Genomic DNA, 16039 nt, shown 5'->3' with positions numbered 1-16039 from the left:
AATGACTTGGCCTCTACAGCGATCTGTGGAAACAAATTCCATACATTCACCATAGATCTCATTAAATAAATTCCTCCTCATCGGTTCTAAAGGGATATAAGACCATAAGACAAAGGAGCAGAAGTCGGCCATTTGGCCCATTGAGTCTGCTCCGCCATTTTATCATGAGCTGATCCATTCTCCCATTTGGTTCCACTCCTCCGCCTTCTCACCATAACCTTTGATGCCCTGGCTACTCAGATACCTATCAATCTCTGCCTTAAATACACCCAATGACTTGACCTCCACTGCCACCTGTGGCAACAAATTCCATAGATTCACCACCCTCTGGCTAAAAAATCTTCTTCGCATCTCTGTTCTGAATGGGCGCCCTTCAATTCTTAAGTCATGCCCTCTCGTACTACACTTCCTCATCATGGGAAACAACTTTGCCACATCCACTCTGTCCATGCCTTTCAACATTCAAAATGTTTCTATGATGTCCCCCCTCATTCTTCTAAACTCCAAGGAATACAGTCCAAGAGTGGACAAACGTTCCTCATATGTTAACCCTCTCATTCCCGGAATCATTCTAGTGAATCTTCTCTGTACCCTCTCCAATGTCAGCACATCCTTTCTTAAATAAGGAGACCAAAACTGCCCACAGTACTCCAGGTGAGGTCTCACCAGCGCCTTATAGAGCCTCAACATCACATCCCTGCTCCTATACTCTATTCCTCTAGAAATGAATGTCAACATTGCATTCGCCTTCTTCACTACCGACTCAACCTTTTGACTCCACATCACTGCAGCTGTTTAGAGGCCTGTATATAACTGCCATCAGGGTCCTTTTACCCCTGCGATTTCTTAGCTCAACCCATAAAGATTCTGCACCTTCCGATCCTATGTCACCTCTTTCTAATGATTTGATATCATTTCTTACCAATAAAGCCACACCATTCTGTTCTGAGGCTGTGCCCTCTGATCCTAGACTCCCCACTACTGGAAACATCCCCCACATATCCACTATATCTAGGCCTTCTGATATTTGGTGACTTACCCCTGCCAACCAGGTTCTCCACTGGAGAGAAGAGATTGCAGATGTTAGAACTGCCCAGAAATCTGCTGAAAGAACTCAAAAAAGCAGGAAAAGAAGCTGACGCAGGGGTTCGACCTGAAACGTTAACAATTCCTTTCCTCCTACAGCTGCTGCTTCACCCGCTCAGTTCTTCCAGAAGATTATTTCTCTACTTGAGTTAGTCCCAGTTCCCCACAAGACTCAGATTTTTGTCAGGTGTAGCTGGTTGATCCCAGCTATTGAGGTGACTATTGAGAGCATTTACAGGGAGCGCTGTTGCAGGAGAGCAGCAGCCATTGTGAAGGACCCCCACCATCCAGGCCACGTTCTCTTCTCACTGTTGCCATCAGGGCAGTGATACATGTTCAAGTCATTATTCATCAACCTTCAGGCTCTTGTACCACAGAGCATAACTTCACTCGGCCCATCACTGAACTGTCCTACAACCAATGGACGCACTTTCAAGGACTCTCCATCTCATGCTCTCGATTTTCATGGCTTATTTATTTATTATTATTATTTTTCTTTTTGCATTTGCACAGTTTGCTGTCCTTTGTACATTAGATGTTGGTCCATCTTGTTGAGCACGGTTCTTGATTGATTCTATTGTGTTTATTTCTATTTACTGTGAATACCCACAAGAAAATGAATCTCACAGTGGTGTATGGTGACATATATAGTATGTACTTTGATAATAAATTTACTTTGAACTATTACTGGTTCTAATTACACCCAGGAGCATCAGGTTGGATAACATTTATAAATAGAATTGGACTTGAACTCATGACTTTCTGCCTCAAAGTAAGTGAACACCAGGAGAGCAGCCAATAATCAACACAACTGAGACAGCTGTAAATGATTCAAGATGCCTCCTTTCCTCAGAAAAGAGGCAAAGTAGCTTACAACCTCAGGGGACGAAAAGTTACAACAGAGCAGGAAACAAAATATTGAGCTATAATGTGGCTACAATTCCACACATTAAAACTACTAACAAGAGTCTAACAGCAATAATCAATGTGGAACTCATTACCAAACTATTCTAACTATTCTATCATGCAAACAAGGTATACAGAGGATTCTAGTTAATTGGGCTATCAGTTAATCGGGGCAGACGCTTATTTGAAGCAACTTCTAAAGAACTGAAACTAAATCAAGAAAATAGCCTGGAATCCCTTTGTTTATTTGGGACACTATGCCTCTTAATTGGGACAGGAGGCTGTTGCCAAACAGTTTCCAACTAGCATCAGTCGCGTGCACTCGAACCACCATTACACACTGTACCATGCTTTGAGCATATGGTTTTCAAATAATGTCAGTTGTGTGTGTTTGTGTTCAAAAGGCAGTGATTTTTGTCACTGACAGTTGGTGATAAATTAGCAGCAAGACAATTCAGAACTGTTTTGCTCACTGTGGTTTCAAGCATTCAGGCTTGGAGATGACAAATGGAGTGAAAATGAAACAATTTCACTACTTCAACAGATTGGGAACGGCAGAGAATTAAGGTATTGACAATCATCTTGAAAGTTACAATTCAAATGAAGGTTTGGAGGATGCAATTGTCGTAAGCATTGTATGAAGGCAGTCCATTATCGACACTAGATGTCTGTGCAGATTTTGTTCATTTACATTCAAAAGAACATGTGGATTAATTCCTCCATTGATTACAAACACATACAGTTTCATAGTACCGTAGTAGTACTGGTAGTGTTTTAATTTGTTCTGCATTTCATTTAAATATATAATTTATTACAGAGTTTGTTTTTTAAAAAAAATACTTGAGGCAGCTGCTTAATTGGGCCGAAATGTATCAGCCCTGATGTATCGTAATTATGAGATTCTACCGGATCGAACAAATCATGTGACTAAAATTTGAAACAGCTCATAAAATGATTTTTTTTTACTACTGAGTAATACACACAAAATGCTGGAGAAACTTAGCAAGTCAGGCAGCTTCTAGGGAAGGGAATTAAGAGTTGACATTTCAGGCCGAGAGCATTCATCAGGACTGGAAAGGGGGCAGAAGCCAGGATAAGGTGGGACAGGGGGCAGAACGGAAGGAGTACAAGCTAGGAGTCAAATGGTGAAGGCAGGTGAGCGGGAAGGTAGGTGGGTGGGAGAGGCATTAGTGTGTGTGGCTGGGAGGTGATAGGTAGGAAAAGACAAAGGGCTGAAGAAGGAGGAATCTGATAGGAAAGACGAGTGGACCAAAGGTGAAAGGGAAGGAGAGGCACCAGAGGAAGGTGTTGAGACTGACTGATCCTTGCAGTACGATGGCAAGACACACCACAAAGTCCTCACTTGATTTCAGTCCACTTTCAATTTATCTTGGATCTAATTTTGTTGTTTAACAAAAGTGACATGATGCTAAGAATCATTTAAAAGCAAAAACTCCTAACAAAACAATTTAACCTGTTGTATGACCTTTTGAAGCGATTCAATTGATCACCAGATGGGTTTGATGGCGGGAGGAGAGACAGCAGTGTGCCGTGCGTGCGCAGCCCTCCGGTGAAGAATGATATTGTATCCATTAAATAGGGGCAGTGGACAATTCTGATTTGATGGAGACAGACGTAAAAGCACAGAGGAACGTCTGGAGAAATTTCTGAAACGCTCGTTCGCTGCTGTTGTTACTGTGCGGTCGGGAATCTTCCGGAGGGAAGGCCTTAAAATCCCCGGCTTTGCCTGCTGTTGGCGACCGAGATGGCGATCAAATCGCTCCGACAGAGATGGCGCTCAGTACTCGGCGTCAGAGAGCTGATCGGAGGCTCGAAGTTTTCGGATGACTCAGATTTGGACTGTGGTCGGGCATGGCAGGGAGAGTTTTTCTTCCTTCTACCGTCTGCGTGAGATGTGGGTCATTTGAGAGACTTTGAACTTTTTATTGTGCTCATGGACTGTTCTTCATCAAGCTATGGTATTGTTGCATTGTTGTAACTATATGTTATAATTATATGGTTTTGTTAGTTTTTTCAGTCTTGGTCTGTCCTGTATTTTGTGATATCACACCGGAGGAAATATTGTATCATTTCTTAATACATGCATTACTAAATGACAATAAAAGAGGACTGCTCGTCTTCATAATCTAAAAAAAAATTGATCTTACATTGTGCCTCCTTCTGAGTTTCCCCTGCATTCTACTCCATTCAAAAGAGCATCTCTGTCTAATTAGTGACATTTTGGAAGGGAAACAATGTTAAAAGGATGTTTCATGTCACTGGTCTGCACCCAAAGCCACTTACGTACAAATCTAGACACATTTTGTCTTCCCCTACAGTAGCGTAAAGCATTGTGTTACGCACTACAGTACCAGCAACCTGGGTTCAATTTCTGCTGCTATCTGAAAAAATTTGTTCATTCTCACCATGACTACATGGGTTCTTCCCCCCACCCCCCCCCCACCCCAAGTGCTCCAGTTTCCTCCCACAGTCCAAAGACCTACTGGTCAATAGATTAATTGGTCATGTAAATTGTCCTGTGATCAGGCTATGATTAAATAGGTGGTTTACTGGGTGTCATGGCACAAAGGGCCAGAAAGGACTTATTCTGCACTGTATTTCAATAGATTTTTTTTTAAAAATCACCCAACAGCAACCACAAAAGTCTGAATGATCTTTTAAAGTACCCCTGTTGTAAGAAATCCAGCAGCCAATTTGCAACCCCCAGCAATGAACTGAATAATCAGCATCTGTTAGAATCTCATCCTAGCAGCACAGCTCAATATTTTAACTCTTTTCGTCCACAGAACAATATTCCTGTAATTACTCCCTACAGAAAAAAGGCCTTGCTTCCAGGCAGATGTTATTCCTAGTGGAATTTGGGCAAGAAACTTGCCTTTTAGTCACGAGTTTAAAACCCGAGCAAGGACAGCAGTGGTAAATAGTGAAGTCAGCACAACTTCCTGACAATATGCTCTCACAGATTTAAGGTCAGCAAGCATGAACAAAACTCAAAGGATGAACTGCACAGGTCTAGAAATAAAGTTTGGCAATCCATTAGCACCTGGAGGACGTTCAAATCTGTTCATGTCTCATTTGTTAAGTCTAGCTGAAATTTATTCTAATTTTGCCTCTAAATCACGATATCTGGTCAGCAACTCCAATGCTGATTGCAACTAATCTTCCTGATTGAACGACTGACATTGGACAAGGTCCAGAGGAGGTTCACAAAAATGGCTCCAGGAATGAAAGGGTTAACTTAGGCATGTCTGATGGCTTTGGGTCTGTACTCCCTGGAGTTTAGGAGGAAGGGGAATGTCTTTGAAGTATATTGAAAGGCCTGGATAAAGTGGATATGGAGAGAATGTTTCTAATGTGTTGCTGGGGGGGGCGGGGAAGAGAGGGGGAGAATTCTAGGACCAGAGGGCACAGCCTCAGATAATACAAGGAGGTCTCTTTAGAACAGAGATAAGGAGAAATGTGTTCAGCTCAAGGTTCCCATCCTGGGGTCCATGGATCCCTTGGTTTATAGTAGGGGTCCATGGTATAAAAAATAAGGTTGGGGAACTCTGCTTTGGCCAGAGGATGATCAGTCTGTGGAGTTCATTGCTACAGATGGCTGCGGAGACCACATCACTGTATATATCTAAAGCAAGGTTGATAGCTTCTTCATTAGTAAGGGCATCAAAAGGTATGGGTGGAAGGCTGGAGAGGGGGGTTGAGAAGAATACTAAATCAGCCACGATGGAATAGCAGACTCAAATGGGACAGATGGCCTAATTCTGCCCCTATGTCTTCCAGTCTTTTATTCTTCATCCAAAATAACCATGTGATCATTAAGTCATAGAGCATTCAAGCATATATTATTCTTATCAATACAGAGCATGTTTGACTCGCACATTCAAATACTGCTACAATAGTTCGCTTCGGGCCGGAAACTGAAAGTATACCACATTTCTTTCCTTCAACGGTGATCCTCTTCAGAAAATACTTCACTGTGCAGATACTTTAAAACATAACATTTTACTGAAGTTGCTGTACAGATGCAAGTTCTTTCTACAAGAGCAAACTGTTTATTTAATAAACGAGATTCTGCAGCCACTAGAAATCTCGAGGAACAGGCACCAAGTGCTGGACGAACTCGGAAGGTCAGGCAGCATCTATGGAGAGGAATAAAATCTTGATGTTTCCGGCTGAGACCCGATAGACCAACTCCAGTTCATCCAAGAGCTGTGCATTCAAAGTTCAGAGTAAAAGTGTTTATACCCTATACAACCTTGAAATTCATTTTCTTGCCAGCATCCACAGGTACACAAAGAAATACAGAAGAAACCAGGAAAGACCACACATAACAAAGACTGACAAACATCAAATCTGCAAAAATTAATTAATTGCCCCGATTACTGTTCTGAAAGCTATCTGCAGATTTTATTTAGCAGGTCAGTCATTCGCATGATTTCCAGTGCTTGCTTTTGTTTATTTTCATGAGGTTTTCTTTGCTTGGTGTGTTTTTTCTTAAAACGAAGTCCCCTGTTGCAAAGTTCCACCTTGGTGCGGAAAGGAGTAACACATGGCTGGTCGGGAACAAGCTGGTCATGGTGACCACCAGCAGTGGTGTGGGAACGAGAGCACTAATGGGCCTTCGTGTCGACTGTATATTCCTCTCCGTAGATGCTGCCTAACTCCACCATGACTGGTCCCTATGAAAGGAGGAGAGTTGGGCACAGTGTTAGCAATCCCATCCCATAAAACAGCAAAGCTACAGAAATGCCAGCAGCAGCTCCAAAGACCTCAATCCTGGGAGAGGAAGGATCTTTGCTCACAAGACATACAAAATCCCATGGCAAAACGGGAGTCTCAGGGCTGATCAACGTTCCAAATCAGGACAGAGGACTCCGGCAAGCGGCCTATGCCCCAGTAGGGGTGATGGACTTAGAAGTCCCTAATGTATCTGCCTCCATCACCAGCACAAGCAGTGCATTCCCACTCCAGGCACCTGCCACTCAGTGTAAATAAAAACTTTCCCCTCCCATCTTCTTTGAAAAGAAGGAGACATCTCCTGTGTGACCTAAAATCCTCCAGCTCATTGCCTGTTTATTTAATAAATGACATTTTGTGTATACACAAGGGCACGGAGTAAAACAGAGAATTCCACATACAATCAATACTACTCGGCTTTGATCTACTAACAATCATTACCCAATTTGTGCAATCATTTGCCCTGCAAATATTTAGTTATATATTTTACTGTTTGACAAGGATGTAATCCAAACTAATTAGAGGATGATGCTGAAAATAAGTACTTTATTTAATTGTCATGTAAATATATTTTATAATTAGGGCTTATTCTCTTCCATCTCACTCTCCATTCTATGAACACGAGGCACCTCTGTCCAATTACTGATTTTTGGAAGAGAAACTCTGCTCACATGGATTTTATCATGCTCTGTGCTCGAATGCTGCAGATTTGGTATCAATCCAATATCACTTTTCTTTCCTAAGTATGCAGGAGCAGAATCAAATGCTGCTCCTACATACTTGTCACTGTGTCAAACTACTGGAACTCTCTACCAGACATCACACTCAAGTGCTGAGGCTTGGATTCGTGTCTGAGGCTCATCAACAGTTATTACCGCTCAACCCCTAAGCTCTCGAGCCAAAAAAAGAGACAACTTCACTCAACTTCACTTGCCCCATCACTGAAACAAGCCCGTAAGACACAGGAACAGAATTAGGCCATTCAGCCCATTGAGTCTGCTCTACCACTCCATCATGGCTGATCTCAGTTCTCACTCAACCCCATACACCTGCCTTCTCGCCATATCCTTTGATGCCCTGACCAATCAGGAAATGATCAACTTCCGCTTTAAATACACCCACAGACCTGGCCTCCACTGAAGTCTGTGGCAGAGCATTCCACAGATTCACTACTCTCTGGCTAAAAAAATTCCTCCTCGCCTCAATTTTGAGGCAGTGCCCTCTAGTTCTGGATACCCCCACCATAGGAAACATCCTCTCCACATCCACCCTATCTAGTTCTTTAAACATCTGGTAGGTTTCGATGAGATCCCCTCTTCATTCTTCTAAATTCCAGTGAGTACACAGCCAAAGATGTCAAACACTCATCATGTTAACCCCTTCATTCCCCAAATCATCCTCGTGAACCTCCTCTGGACTCTCCCCAATGACAACACATCCATTCTGAGATATGGGGCCCAAAACTGTTGGCAATACTCCAAGTGCAGCCTGACTAGAGTCTTAAAAAGCTTCAGCGTTACCTCCTTGTTTTTATATTCTATTCCCCTTGAAATAAATGCCAAAATTGCATTTGCCTTCTTTACCACAGACTCAACCTGTAAATTAATCTTCTGGGAGTCTCCCAAGTCCCTCTGCACCTCTGACGCTTGAACCTCCTCTCCATTTAGATAATAATCCACACTATTGTTCCCTTTACCAAAATGCATCATACATTTCCCAACATGGTATTCAATTTGCCATCCTTTTGCCCATTTTTCCAATTTGTCCAAGTCCTGCTGCAATCATATTGCTTCCTCAGCACTACCTACCACTCCATCTATCCTCGTATCACCCACAAATTTTGCCAAAGCCATCAATTCCATTATTTAAATCATTGATAAACAATGTGAAAAGTAGCAGCCCCAATATTGACCCCTGAGGAACACCACTAGTCACAGGCAGCCAACCAGAAAAGGCCCCTTTATTCCCACTCGCTGCCTCCTGTGTCAGCCATTTTGCTATCCATGCCAGTATCTTTCCTGTGACACCACAGGATTTTATCTTGTTAAGCAGCCTCATGTGTAGCACCTTAACAAATGCCTTCTGAAAACCCAAGTAAACAACAACCACTGCCTTCCTTGAAGAACTCAATTTGTCAGGCAATATTTCCCTTTACAGAAATCATGCTGACTTTGACTCATTTTATCATTAGTTTCCAAGTACCTCAAAACCTTATTCTTCATGATAGACTTCAACACTTTCCCAACCACTGAGATTAGGCTAACTGGCCTATAATTTCCTTTCTTTTGCCTTCCTCCCTTCTTAAAGAGTGGAGTGACATTTGCAATTTTCCAGTCCTCCGGGACCATGCCAGAATCAAGTGATTCTTGAAAGATCATGACCAATGCATCCGTTATCCCTTCAGCAACCACTCTCAGGACTCTGGGATGTAGTTCATCTGGTCCAGGTGACTTATCCATCTTAAGACTTTTGAGTTTGCCTAGCACTTTTTCCTTAGTAATAGCAATGGCACTCACTCCTGCTCTCTGACACTCATGGACATCTGGCACACTGCGAGTGTCTTCCACAGTGAAGACAGATGCAAAATATCCATTAGGTTCATCTGCAACTTCTCTGATCCCTATTACTACCTCACCACACTATTTTCTAATGGTTCAGTATCAACTCTCAGCTCCCTTTCACTCTTCATATAACTGAAAAAAACTTCTGGTATCCTGCTCGATATTATTAGCTAGTCTGCCCACATTTTTCATCTTTTCCCTTCTTATTGCTTTTTTAGTTGCCTTTTGAGTTTTAAAAGCTTCTCAACCATCCAATTTCCCACTCACTTTTGCTACCTTATATGCCCTTCCCTTGGCTCTTATGCAGTCCTTAACTTCCTTTGTCAGCCACGGTTGCCTACCCCTGCCACTTGAGAACTTCTTCCTCTGTGGGACATATCTATCCCGTGTCTTGTGAACTATTCCCAGAAACTTCAATTATCTCTGCTCTGCCGTCTTCTCCACCAGTATCCTTCTCCAATCCACCTGGGCAAGCTCCTTGCTCATGCCTCTGTAATTCCCTTTATTCCACTGTAATACTGATACATGCGAGTTATGCTTCCCCCTCTCAAATTGCAGTATGAATTCAATCATATTATGATGACTGCCTCCTAAGGGTTCCTTTATGTTAAGCTCCCCAATAAGATCTGGGTTATTACACAACACCCAGTCTAAGACAGCCTTTCCCCGACAAGGCTCAAGCACAAGCTGCTCTAAAAAGCCATCTCATAGGCACTCAACAAATTCCCTCTCTCGTGATCTGATACCAACACCAACCTGATTTTCCCAATCTCCTTGTATATTGAAGTCCCCATTATAATCGTCTCATTACCCCTACTACATGCCTTTTCCAGCTCCCTTTGCAATCTCAACCCCACTATTTTAGCTACTATTTGGAGGCCTATAAATGATTCCCATAATGGTTTTTTCCTACCCTTAGCTCCACCCACAAAGATTCAACATTCTCTGACCCTATATAACCACCTTCTAAAGATGTAATTCCATCTCTTACCAAGAGAAGCATACCACCACCTATGCCTTGCTGCCCGTCCTTTTGGTACAAAATATATCCTTTGATGTTAAGCTCCCGACTACGGCCTTCTTTCAGCCACGACTCATGACACCCACAATGTCACCCTGACCAATCTCTAATTGCACCACGAGTTCATCCACATTATTCCAAATGCTGTGCACATTTAAATACAGCACCTTCAGTCCTGCATTCTTCACCCTTTTGAATTTTACCTGTGTGGTACAATTTAAACTCTTTGCACTGTCTGCTTTTGTACCCAATCATTGGCTTGTCCCTCCTTCCATTCATGTTACACCCATCATCTACTTGTAAACCTGCTGGCTCATCCTCAGCTCTATCATCCTGGTTCCCACCCCCTTGCTATATTAGTTTAAACCAATTAGTTAAATGTTCCCAATGGACTCACATTCAAGGACTCCATCTCATGTGCTCAATAAGGACCGAGATTAGGAAAAACTTCTTCACTCAGAGAGTGGTGAATCTGTGGAATTCTCTGCCACAGGAAACAGTTGAGGCCAGTTCATTGGCTATATTTAAGAGGGAGTTAGATATGGCCCTTGTGGCTACGGGGGTCAGGGGGCATGGAGGGAAGGCTGGGGCGGGGTTCTGAGTTGGAGGATCAGCCATGATCATAATAAATGGCGGTGCAGGCTCGAAGGGCCGAATGGCCTACTCCTGCACCTATTTTTTCTGTGTTTCTATTATTAATATTTCTTTCTTTTTGTATTTGCAAAGTTCATTGTCTTCTGCACTCTGGTTTAACATCCAAGATGGGCAGTCTTTCATTAATTCTTTTAAGGTTATTATTCTATAGTAGGAATTCCCAACCTTTTTTATACCATGGACCCCTACCATCAACTGAGGGGTCCACTGATTCCAGGTTGTATAGATTTATTGAGTATTCCCACAAGAAAATGAATCTCAGGGTTGTATATGGTGACATACATGTACATGTACTTTGAACCTTTCGAACAGACTACCATGACTGTGATAGAGTGCTCCATGGTCAAAGGTCCGTGATCCCAGAGGTGGAGTCAGCAAGTGCTGAGGAGACTAGCGATCCCCAAGTTCCTTTGTCCTGGATCGTTGGTCCATATGGACAGTGCCACGAGGGGTGGTGGCCACCCAGGTCACCGGGGTCAGAGGGCTGTGAGAGTCCGGAAATTGAGGTCTGCAAGTCAAACCCATGATCCTGGGGTCAACACCCAAAGCAAAGCCAAAGGTTGAAGACCAGAGCCCAGCGAGTCCTGGGGCAGAGGCCCAAAGGTTGAAGCCACTGGGTTGGCTTATCTGGAGGTCAGAGACACCAATGTGAGTGAGTCTAGGCCAGAGACTGGAGATGGAGACCTGATGTATGTGAGCCTGAGTCTGGGGCCTAAGTCTGTCTGTAGTGTGTATGAAGGAAGGAAAGAGGCTTGTTTTGTAATTGGTTGCTCGAGTTCTTTTGCTGAAGACCGTGGGCTTGGTATGTTGGTGACAGAATGCGCAGTGACACTTGCGGGCTGCCTCCAGCACATCCTTAGGCTGCCTTGGTTGTTAACGCAAACTGTGTAAGTGTGATGGATGAATGAATGGTGGTTACTTCCCAGGGTCAGAAAGCAGTGGCTTCAACTCTCTCTCCAAAATCCTGAGCATGCAATCTTGGCTGCCCTTAGTGCTGAACTGAAGGTGGGGTGGGGTGGGGTGCAGCGTTGTCTGAACAGGCTTTTGGATGGGATATTACGTTTAGATGTCTCATGTCCTCTCAGGTGCCACTAAAGATAGCATGGCTCCATCAGAGCAAGAGAGGGAAGTTTCCCTGTTAACCTGTCGGTGTTTGTCCTTCAACCAATACCAACGAAACACATTATCTTCATCTCACGGCTGCTTGTGGGAGTTAGCACTATACAGACCGTATGACAGAAGATTACTGTTCTGGTAGCAAAATATTTTGGGATGCTCTCAGAGATGCATCACAGAAACAAGTTCACACCGACCTTCGACCACCCGTTTACACCGATTCTACACTGATCCCTTATTTTTAAATTGTTTAGAGATATAGTAACAGATCCTTCATGCCAAGCAATTACACCCATGTAAGCAAGTAATCTACGGACTGGAGCACCTGGAGGAAAACCCACACTGTCATGGGGAAACTTCTTACAGACAGCAGCAGGAATTGCCGTCCCAATTTGCCCCACATTATCATCAACTCCCCCGGATTCTACCACTCGCCTACAAACTAGAGGCAATTTATTGAGGTTGAGCAACCTACCCACCCGAGTCTTTTGAGATATGGGAGGAAACTGCAGCACCTGGAAGAAACGTGAAAACTCCACATAGGCAGCATCCGAGGTCAGGATTGAACCCAAGTCTCTGGTGCTGAGAGGCAGAAGCTCTACCCACTAAACCACAGTGCTGCACTACTCGGGTTTAAAAAAAAACACTGCATTCATATTGTGCCTTTCGACTTTATTGTAAAATAATAATGCTTCCTTCCCCACAGGTAGTGGGCTCTGTGGTCTACGGAAGTTTCTGAAAATAACTTTGAATCTGGAAAGCCTTCATGCCTCGCATTTACCCATACAACTTCAGAAGGTGTTGCCTCAAAAAAGGGGGGCATCCGTCAGCAAGGACCCCCAACACCCAGGACATGGTCACTTCTCATTACTACCATCAGGGAGGAGGCACAGGAGACTGGAGACACACACTCAGTGATTCAAGAACAGCTTCTTCCTCTCCGCAATCAGATTACTGAGCAGATAATACTCATTAACACTACCTCACTATTTCTGATTTTTGTACTACTTATATTTTTTCCTTATTGTAATTCTGCTGCCGTAAAATGATGCATTTCACAACATACGTCAGTGATATTAAACCCGATTCTGAAAAGTATACCAGCTATCGTCAATGCTAATGGATAGACGGTGGAACAGAGCAAAACCAAATAAAACTCCCTTAATCAGAACATCTGTATGTATTAAAGTCACCACTGGGAATTAAAGATCAATAGCAACAGTAATTGAAAGAGTACAACATGACAGACAGTATATTTGAAGAGTAACACACACACAAAATGCTAGAGGAAATAAGAAAGTCAGGCAGCACCCAGAGGGAAATAAACAGTTAATGTTTCAGGCAGAGATCCATCATTAGGATGGAAAGGAAGGGGGAAAAGAGTATTTTATGTTTTTTGTATTCTTAAGTACATGGACTGAAGTACGAGCAAATACTTTTCAACTAGTCTGCTGCTCTGTACTTCCCGTGCACAAACAAACCTTTCTTACTTTGAACAATTCATGTACCAGTTCTTTTAGAAATTCCAACGGCATCTGCTTCTGTGAACTCACCACACCACAATTCTACCCTCCCCCAGAGATGACACCATAACACCCTGGATTCACCATTTCTAGCTTAGTCTGCAGTTCTGTCTTCATACCGTTACACCACAGAATCCTAAAATGTGCTGTGCGTCAGTATCTATTGAGAACAGCAAATCACACAAGTATTTATTTCATTTAGCATAGTACCAGGCCCTTCCAGCCCAATGAGCCAGCGTGGTGCAATTACACCCAAGTGACCAATTAACCTATCGGACCTGCACGTCTTTTGGAATGTGGGAGGAAACCGGAGCACCCGGAGGAAACCTACGCTGTCACTGCAAGGATGTACAAACTTCTCACAGACAGTGGCGGGAGTTGAACCCGGGTCCCTGGTGCTGTAATCATGTTATGCTACCATGGCATTCTTAAAGGATCCAAGATGATAACTGAAAGTTGAAATGCCTTTGCAGTTGGATGTACACCCAGGCTAACGGCAGTGTATGGTACGCTAAGGTCAGTTTAGGCAGAAAACCGTTGCCTGGCCATATAAAAAAATCCAATAAAACTCTGCAGGCCATGGAAATCTGGTGGCCATCTTGGAACACGAATCCTTTTCCTCTTTCCACAGATACTGCCTGGCATTTTTACCCCCCCCCCAGCTTTTTCTGCTGTTATTTCAACCCACATACAAACTTGTGTCCAGTCTCTGTATTCATTGCCTTGAAGTCATAGAAAAGTTCAGCACAATCAGGACCTTCATCCCATCTAGTCCATGTCAAACCGTTTAAACTGCCTAGTCCCTTCAACCTGCACCTGGCCCATTGCCCACCCATCCAAACTTCTATCCAAGCTTCTCTGAAACTGGAATCACATCCACCACTTGTGCTGGCAGCTCGTTCCACACTCTCACCACGCTCTGAGTGAAGACGTTCCCCCTCAGGTTCCCTTTAAACATTTCACCTTTAACCTCTAGCTGTAGTCTCACTCAACCTCAGTGGGAAAAAGCCTGCTTGCATCTACCCTGTCTATACCCCTCAAAATTTTGCAAACCTGTATCAAATCTCCCAATCTTCTACATTCTAGGGAATAAAGTTATAACCTATTCAATCTTTCCTTATAAACTCGGCAACATCCTTGTAATTTTTTTCTGCACTCTTTCAACCTTATTTACATCTTTCCTGTAGGTTGGTGACCAAAACTGTGCACAATACTCCAAATTAGGCATCACCAATCATATCATATTCTGTACTCAACACTAATCTATGAAGGGCAATGTGCCAGAACCTTTCTATCTGTGACGCCACTTTCAATGCATTACGGACCTGTATTTCGATACCCCTTTGTTCCACCACACTCCTCAGTGCTTGATTGGTCACTGTGTAAGACCTACACTGGTTGGAATGGATCGAACTTCAGGCTCAGTGCAATATATAGATGTATCATAGTGCTTTATTAGGAATATTGATCCAAGATCTATTTCTATGCAAGTCTATTTGTATAGTAGAGGAAACAGAATAATGACAGAAACGAGAACAACTTCTGATTAAAACAGAAGTTTTTCCTCCTCTGCAAAAATAAAGATGAGCACAGTCCACTTAAGTTATGCGTAGCAAATTAATTCAAGCTGTCACCAGACTTGACTGGGTAATTACCCTATCATAATAAGTGACCTTACTTTACATAGATACAAGAATACAAAATGAACCAAGTTTGCCTAACACGGTTTAATTATCCCACAGTCTCACCTAGGAACTGCATTTGGTCTTAACTAACATCCGTCAAACCAGGCTCCATCCTTGTGAATCTCCTGTGCATTCTCTCCAGTAGATCAATTACAGAGCATAACAGAGTCCTAGATGTCACACCTAGATGTTTGATGGAGTACAATCAAAAATGTACAGGCAACCTTAGCTCACCAACTTCCACAAGGGGTTCATTGCTGAGTGCATTACTACCACGATCACACAAACTTGCACAATGGACAGCCCCAAGCCTGGCTGCAGAAGGAGGGGGGCTGAGCACCAGAACTAGCAACTAGTAAAAACTCAGAGCTATAGAAACGCCAACAGAAGTTCTAAAGACCTCGTCCCTGGGAGAGAAAGGATCTTGACAACTTGAAGGACTGTCCCAGGACAGAGGACTCTGGCCAGTTGCTGTTGGCAGCCTATGCCCAGTAGGGGTGATGAGTTTAAGTAGGTACAATTACACACTTATGGAAATGCGCAAGAGTTTTGGTTACTTTGATTTAGAGAGACACCTTGTTACTTGCATTCTTTAGCACTGGGAATGCTTATGACAACTTTGAATTTGATTATTATGTTATTAGGCTTTTGAGCATTCAGTTTCATGAAAACTCCTTCATAATTCAGGTTTGGGAAATTTTAATCCCACATTGGCACTGTGCTTCTGCT

General features: G+C 43.1%; 1 long non-coding RNA gene across 5 annotated transcripts in view; it reads right to left on the bottom strand.

Moving 5' to 3' along the window:
* The window catches only part of LOC134352102 (uncharacterized), a 49648-nt gene that overhangs the window by 25273 nt on the left and 8336 nt on the right, over positions 1-16039 (bottom strand). Inside the window, exon 3 of one of the 5 annotated variants that reach the window (XR_010019344.1) lies at positions 1040-6692. The exons of the other annotated variants lie outside the window; for them this stretch is intronic. This is a non-coding gene — a long non-coding RNA (uncharacterized LOC134352102). The remainder of the gene's footprint in view (positions 1-1039; positions 6693-16039) is intronic. 5 annotated transcript variants of the gene reach the window in all.

This window comes from Mobula hypostoma, chromosome 9 (assembly GCF_963921235.1).
Source record: "Mobula hypostoma chromosome 9, sMobHyp1.1, whole genome shotgun sequence".
Classification (NCBI taxonomy): domain Eukaryota; kingdom Metazoa; phylum Chordata; class Chondrichthyes; order Myliobatiformes; family Myliobatidae; genus Mobula; species Mobula hypostoma.
Note: the sequence above shows the minus strand (reverse complement) of the source record. Positions and strands in the feature narration are given on the sequence as shown.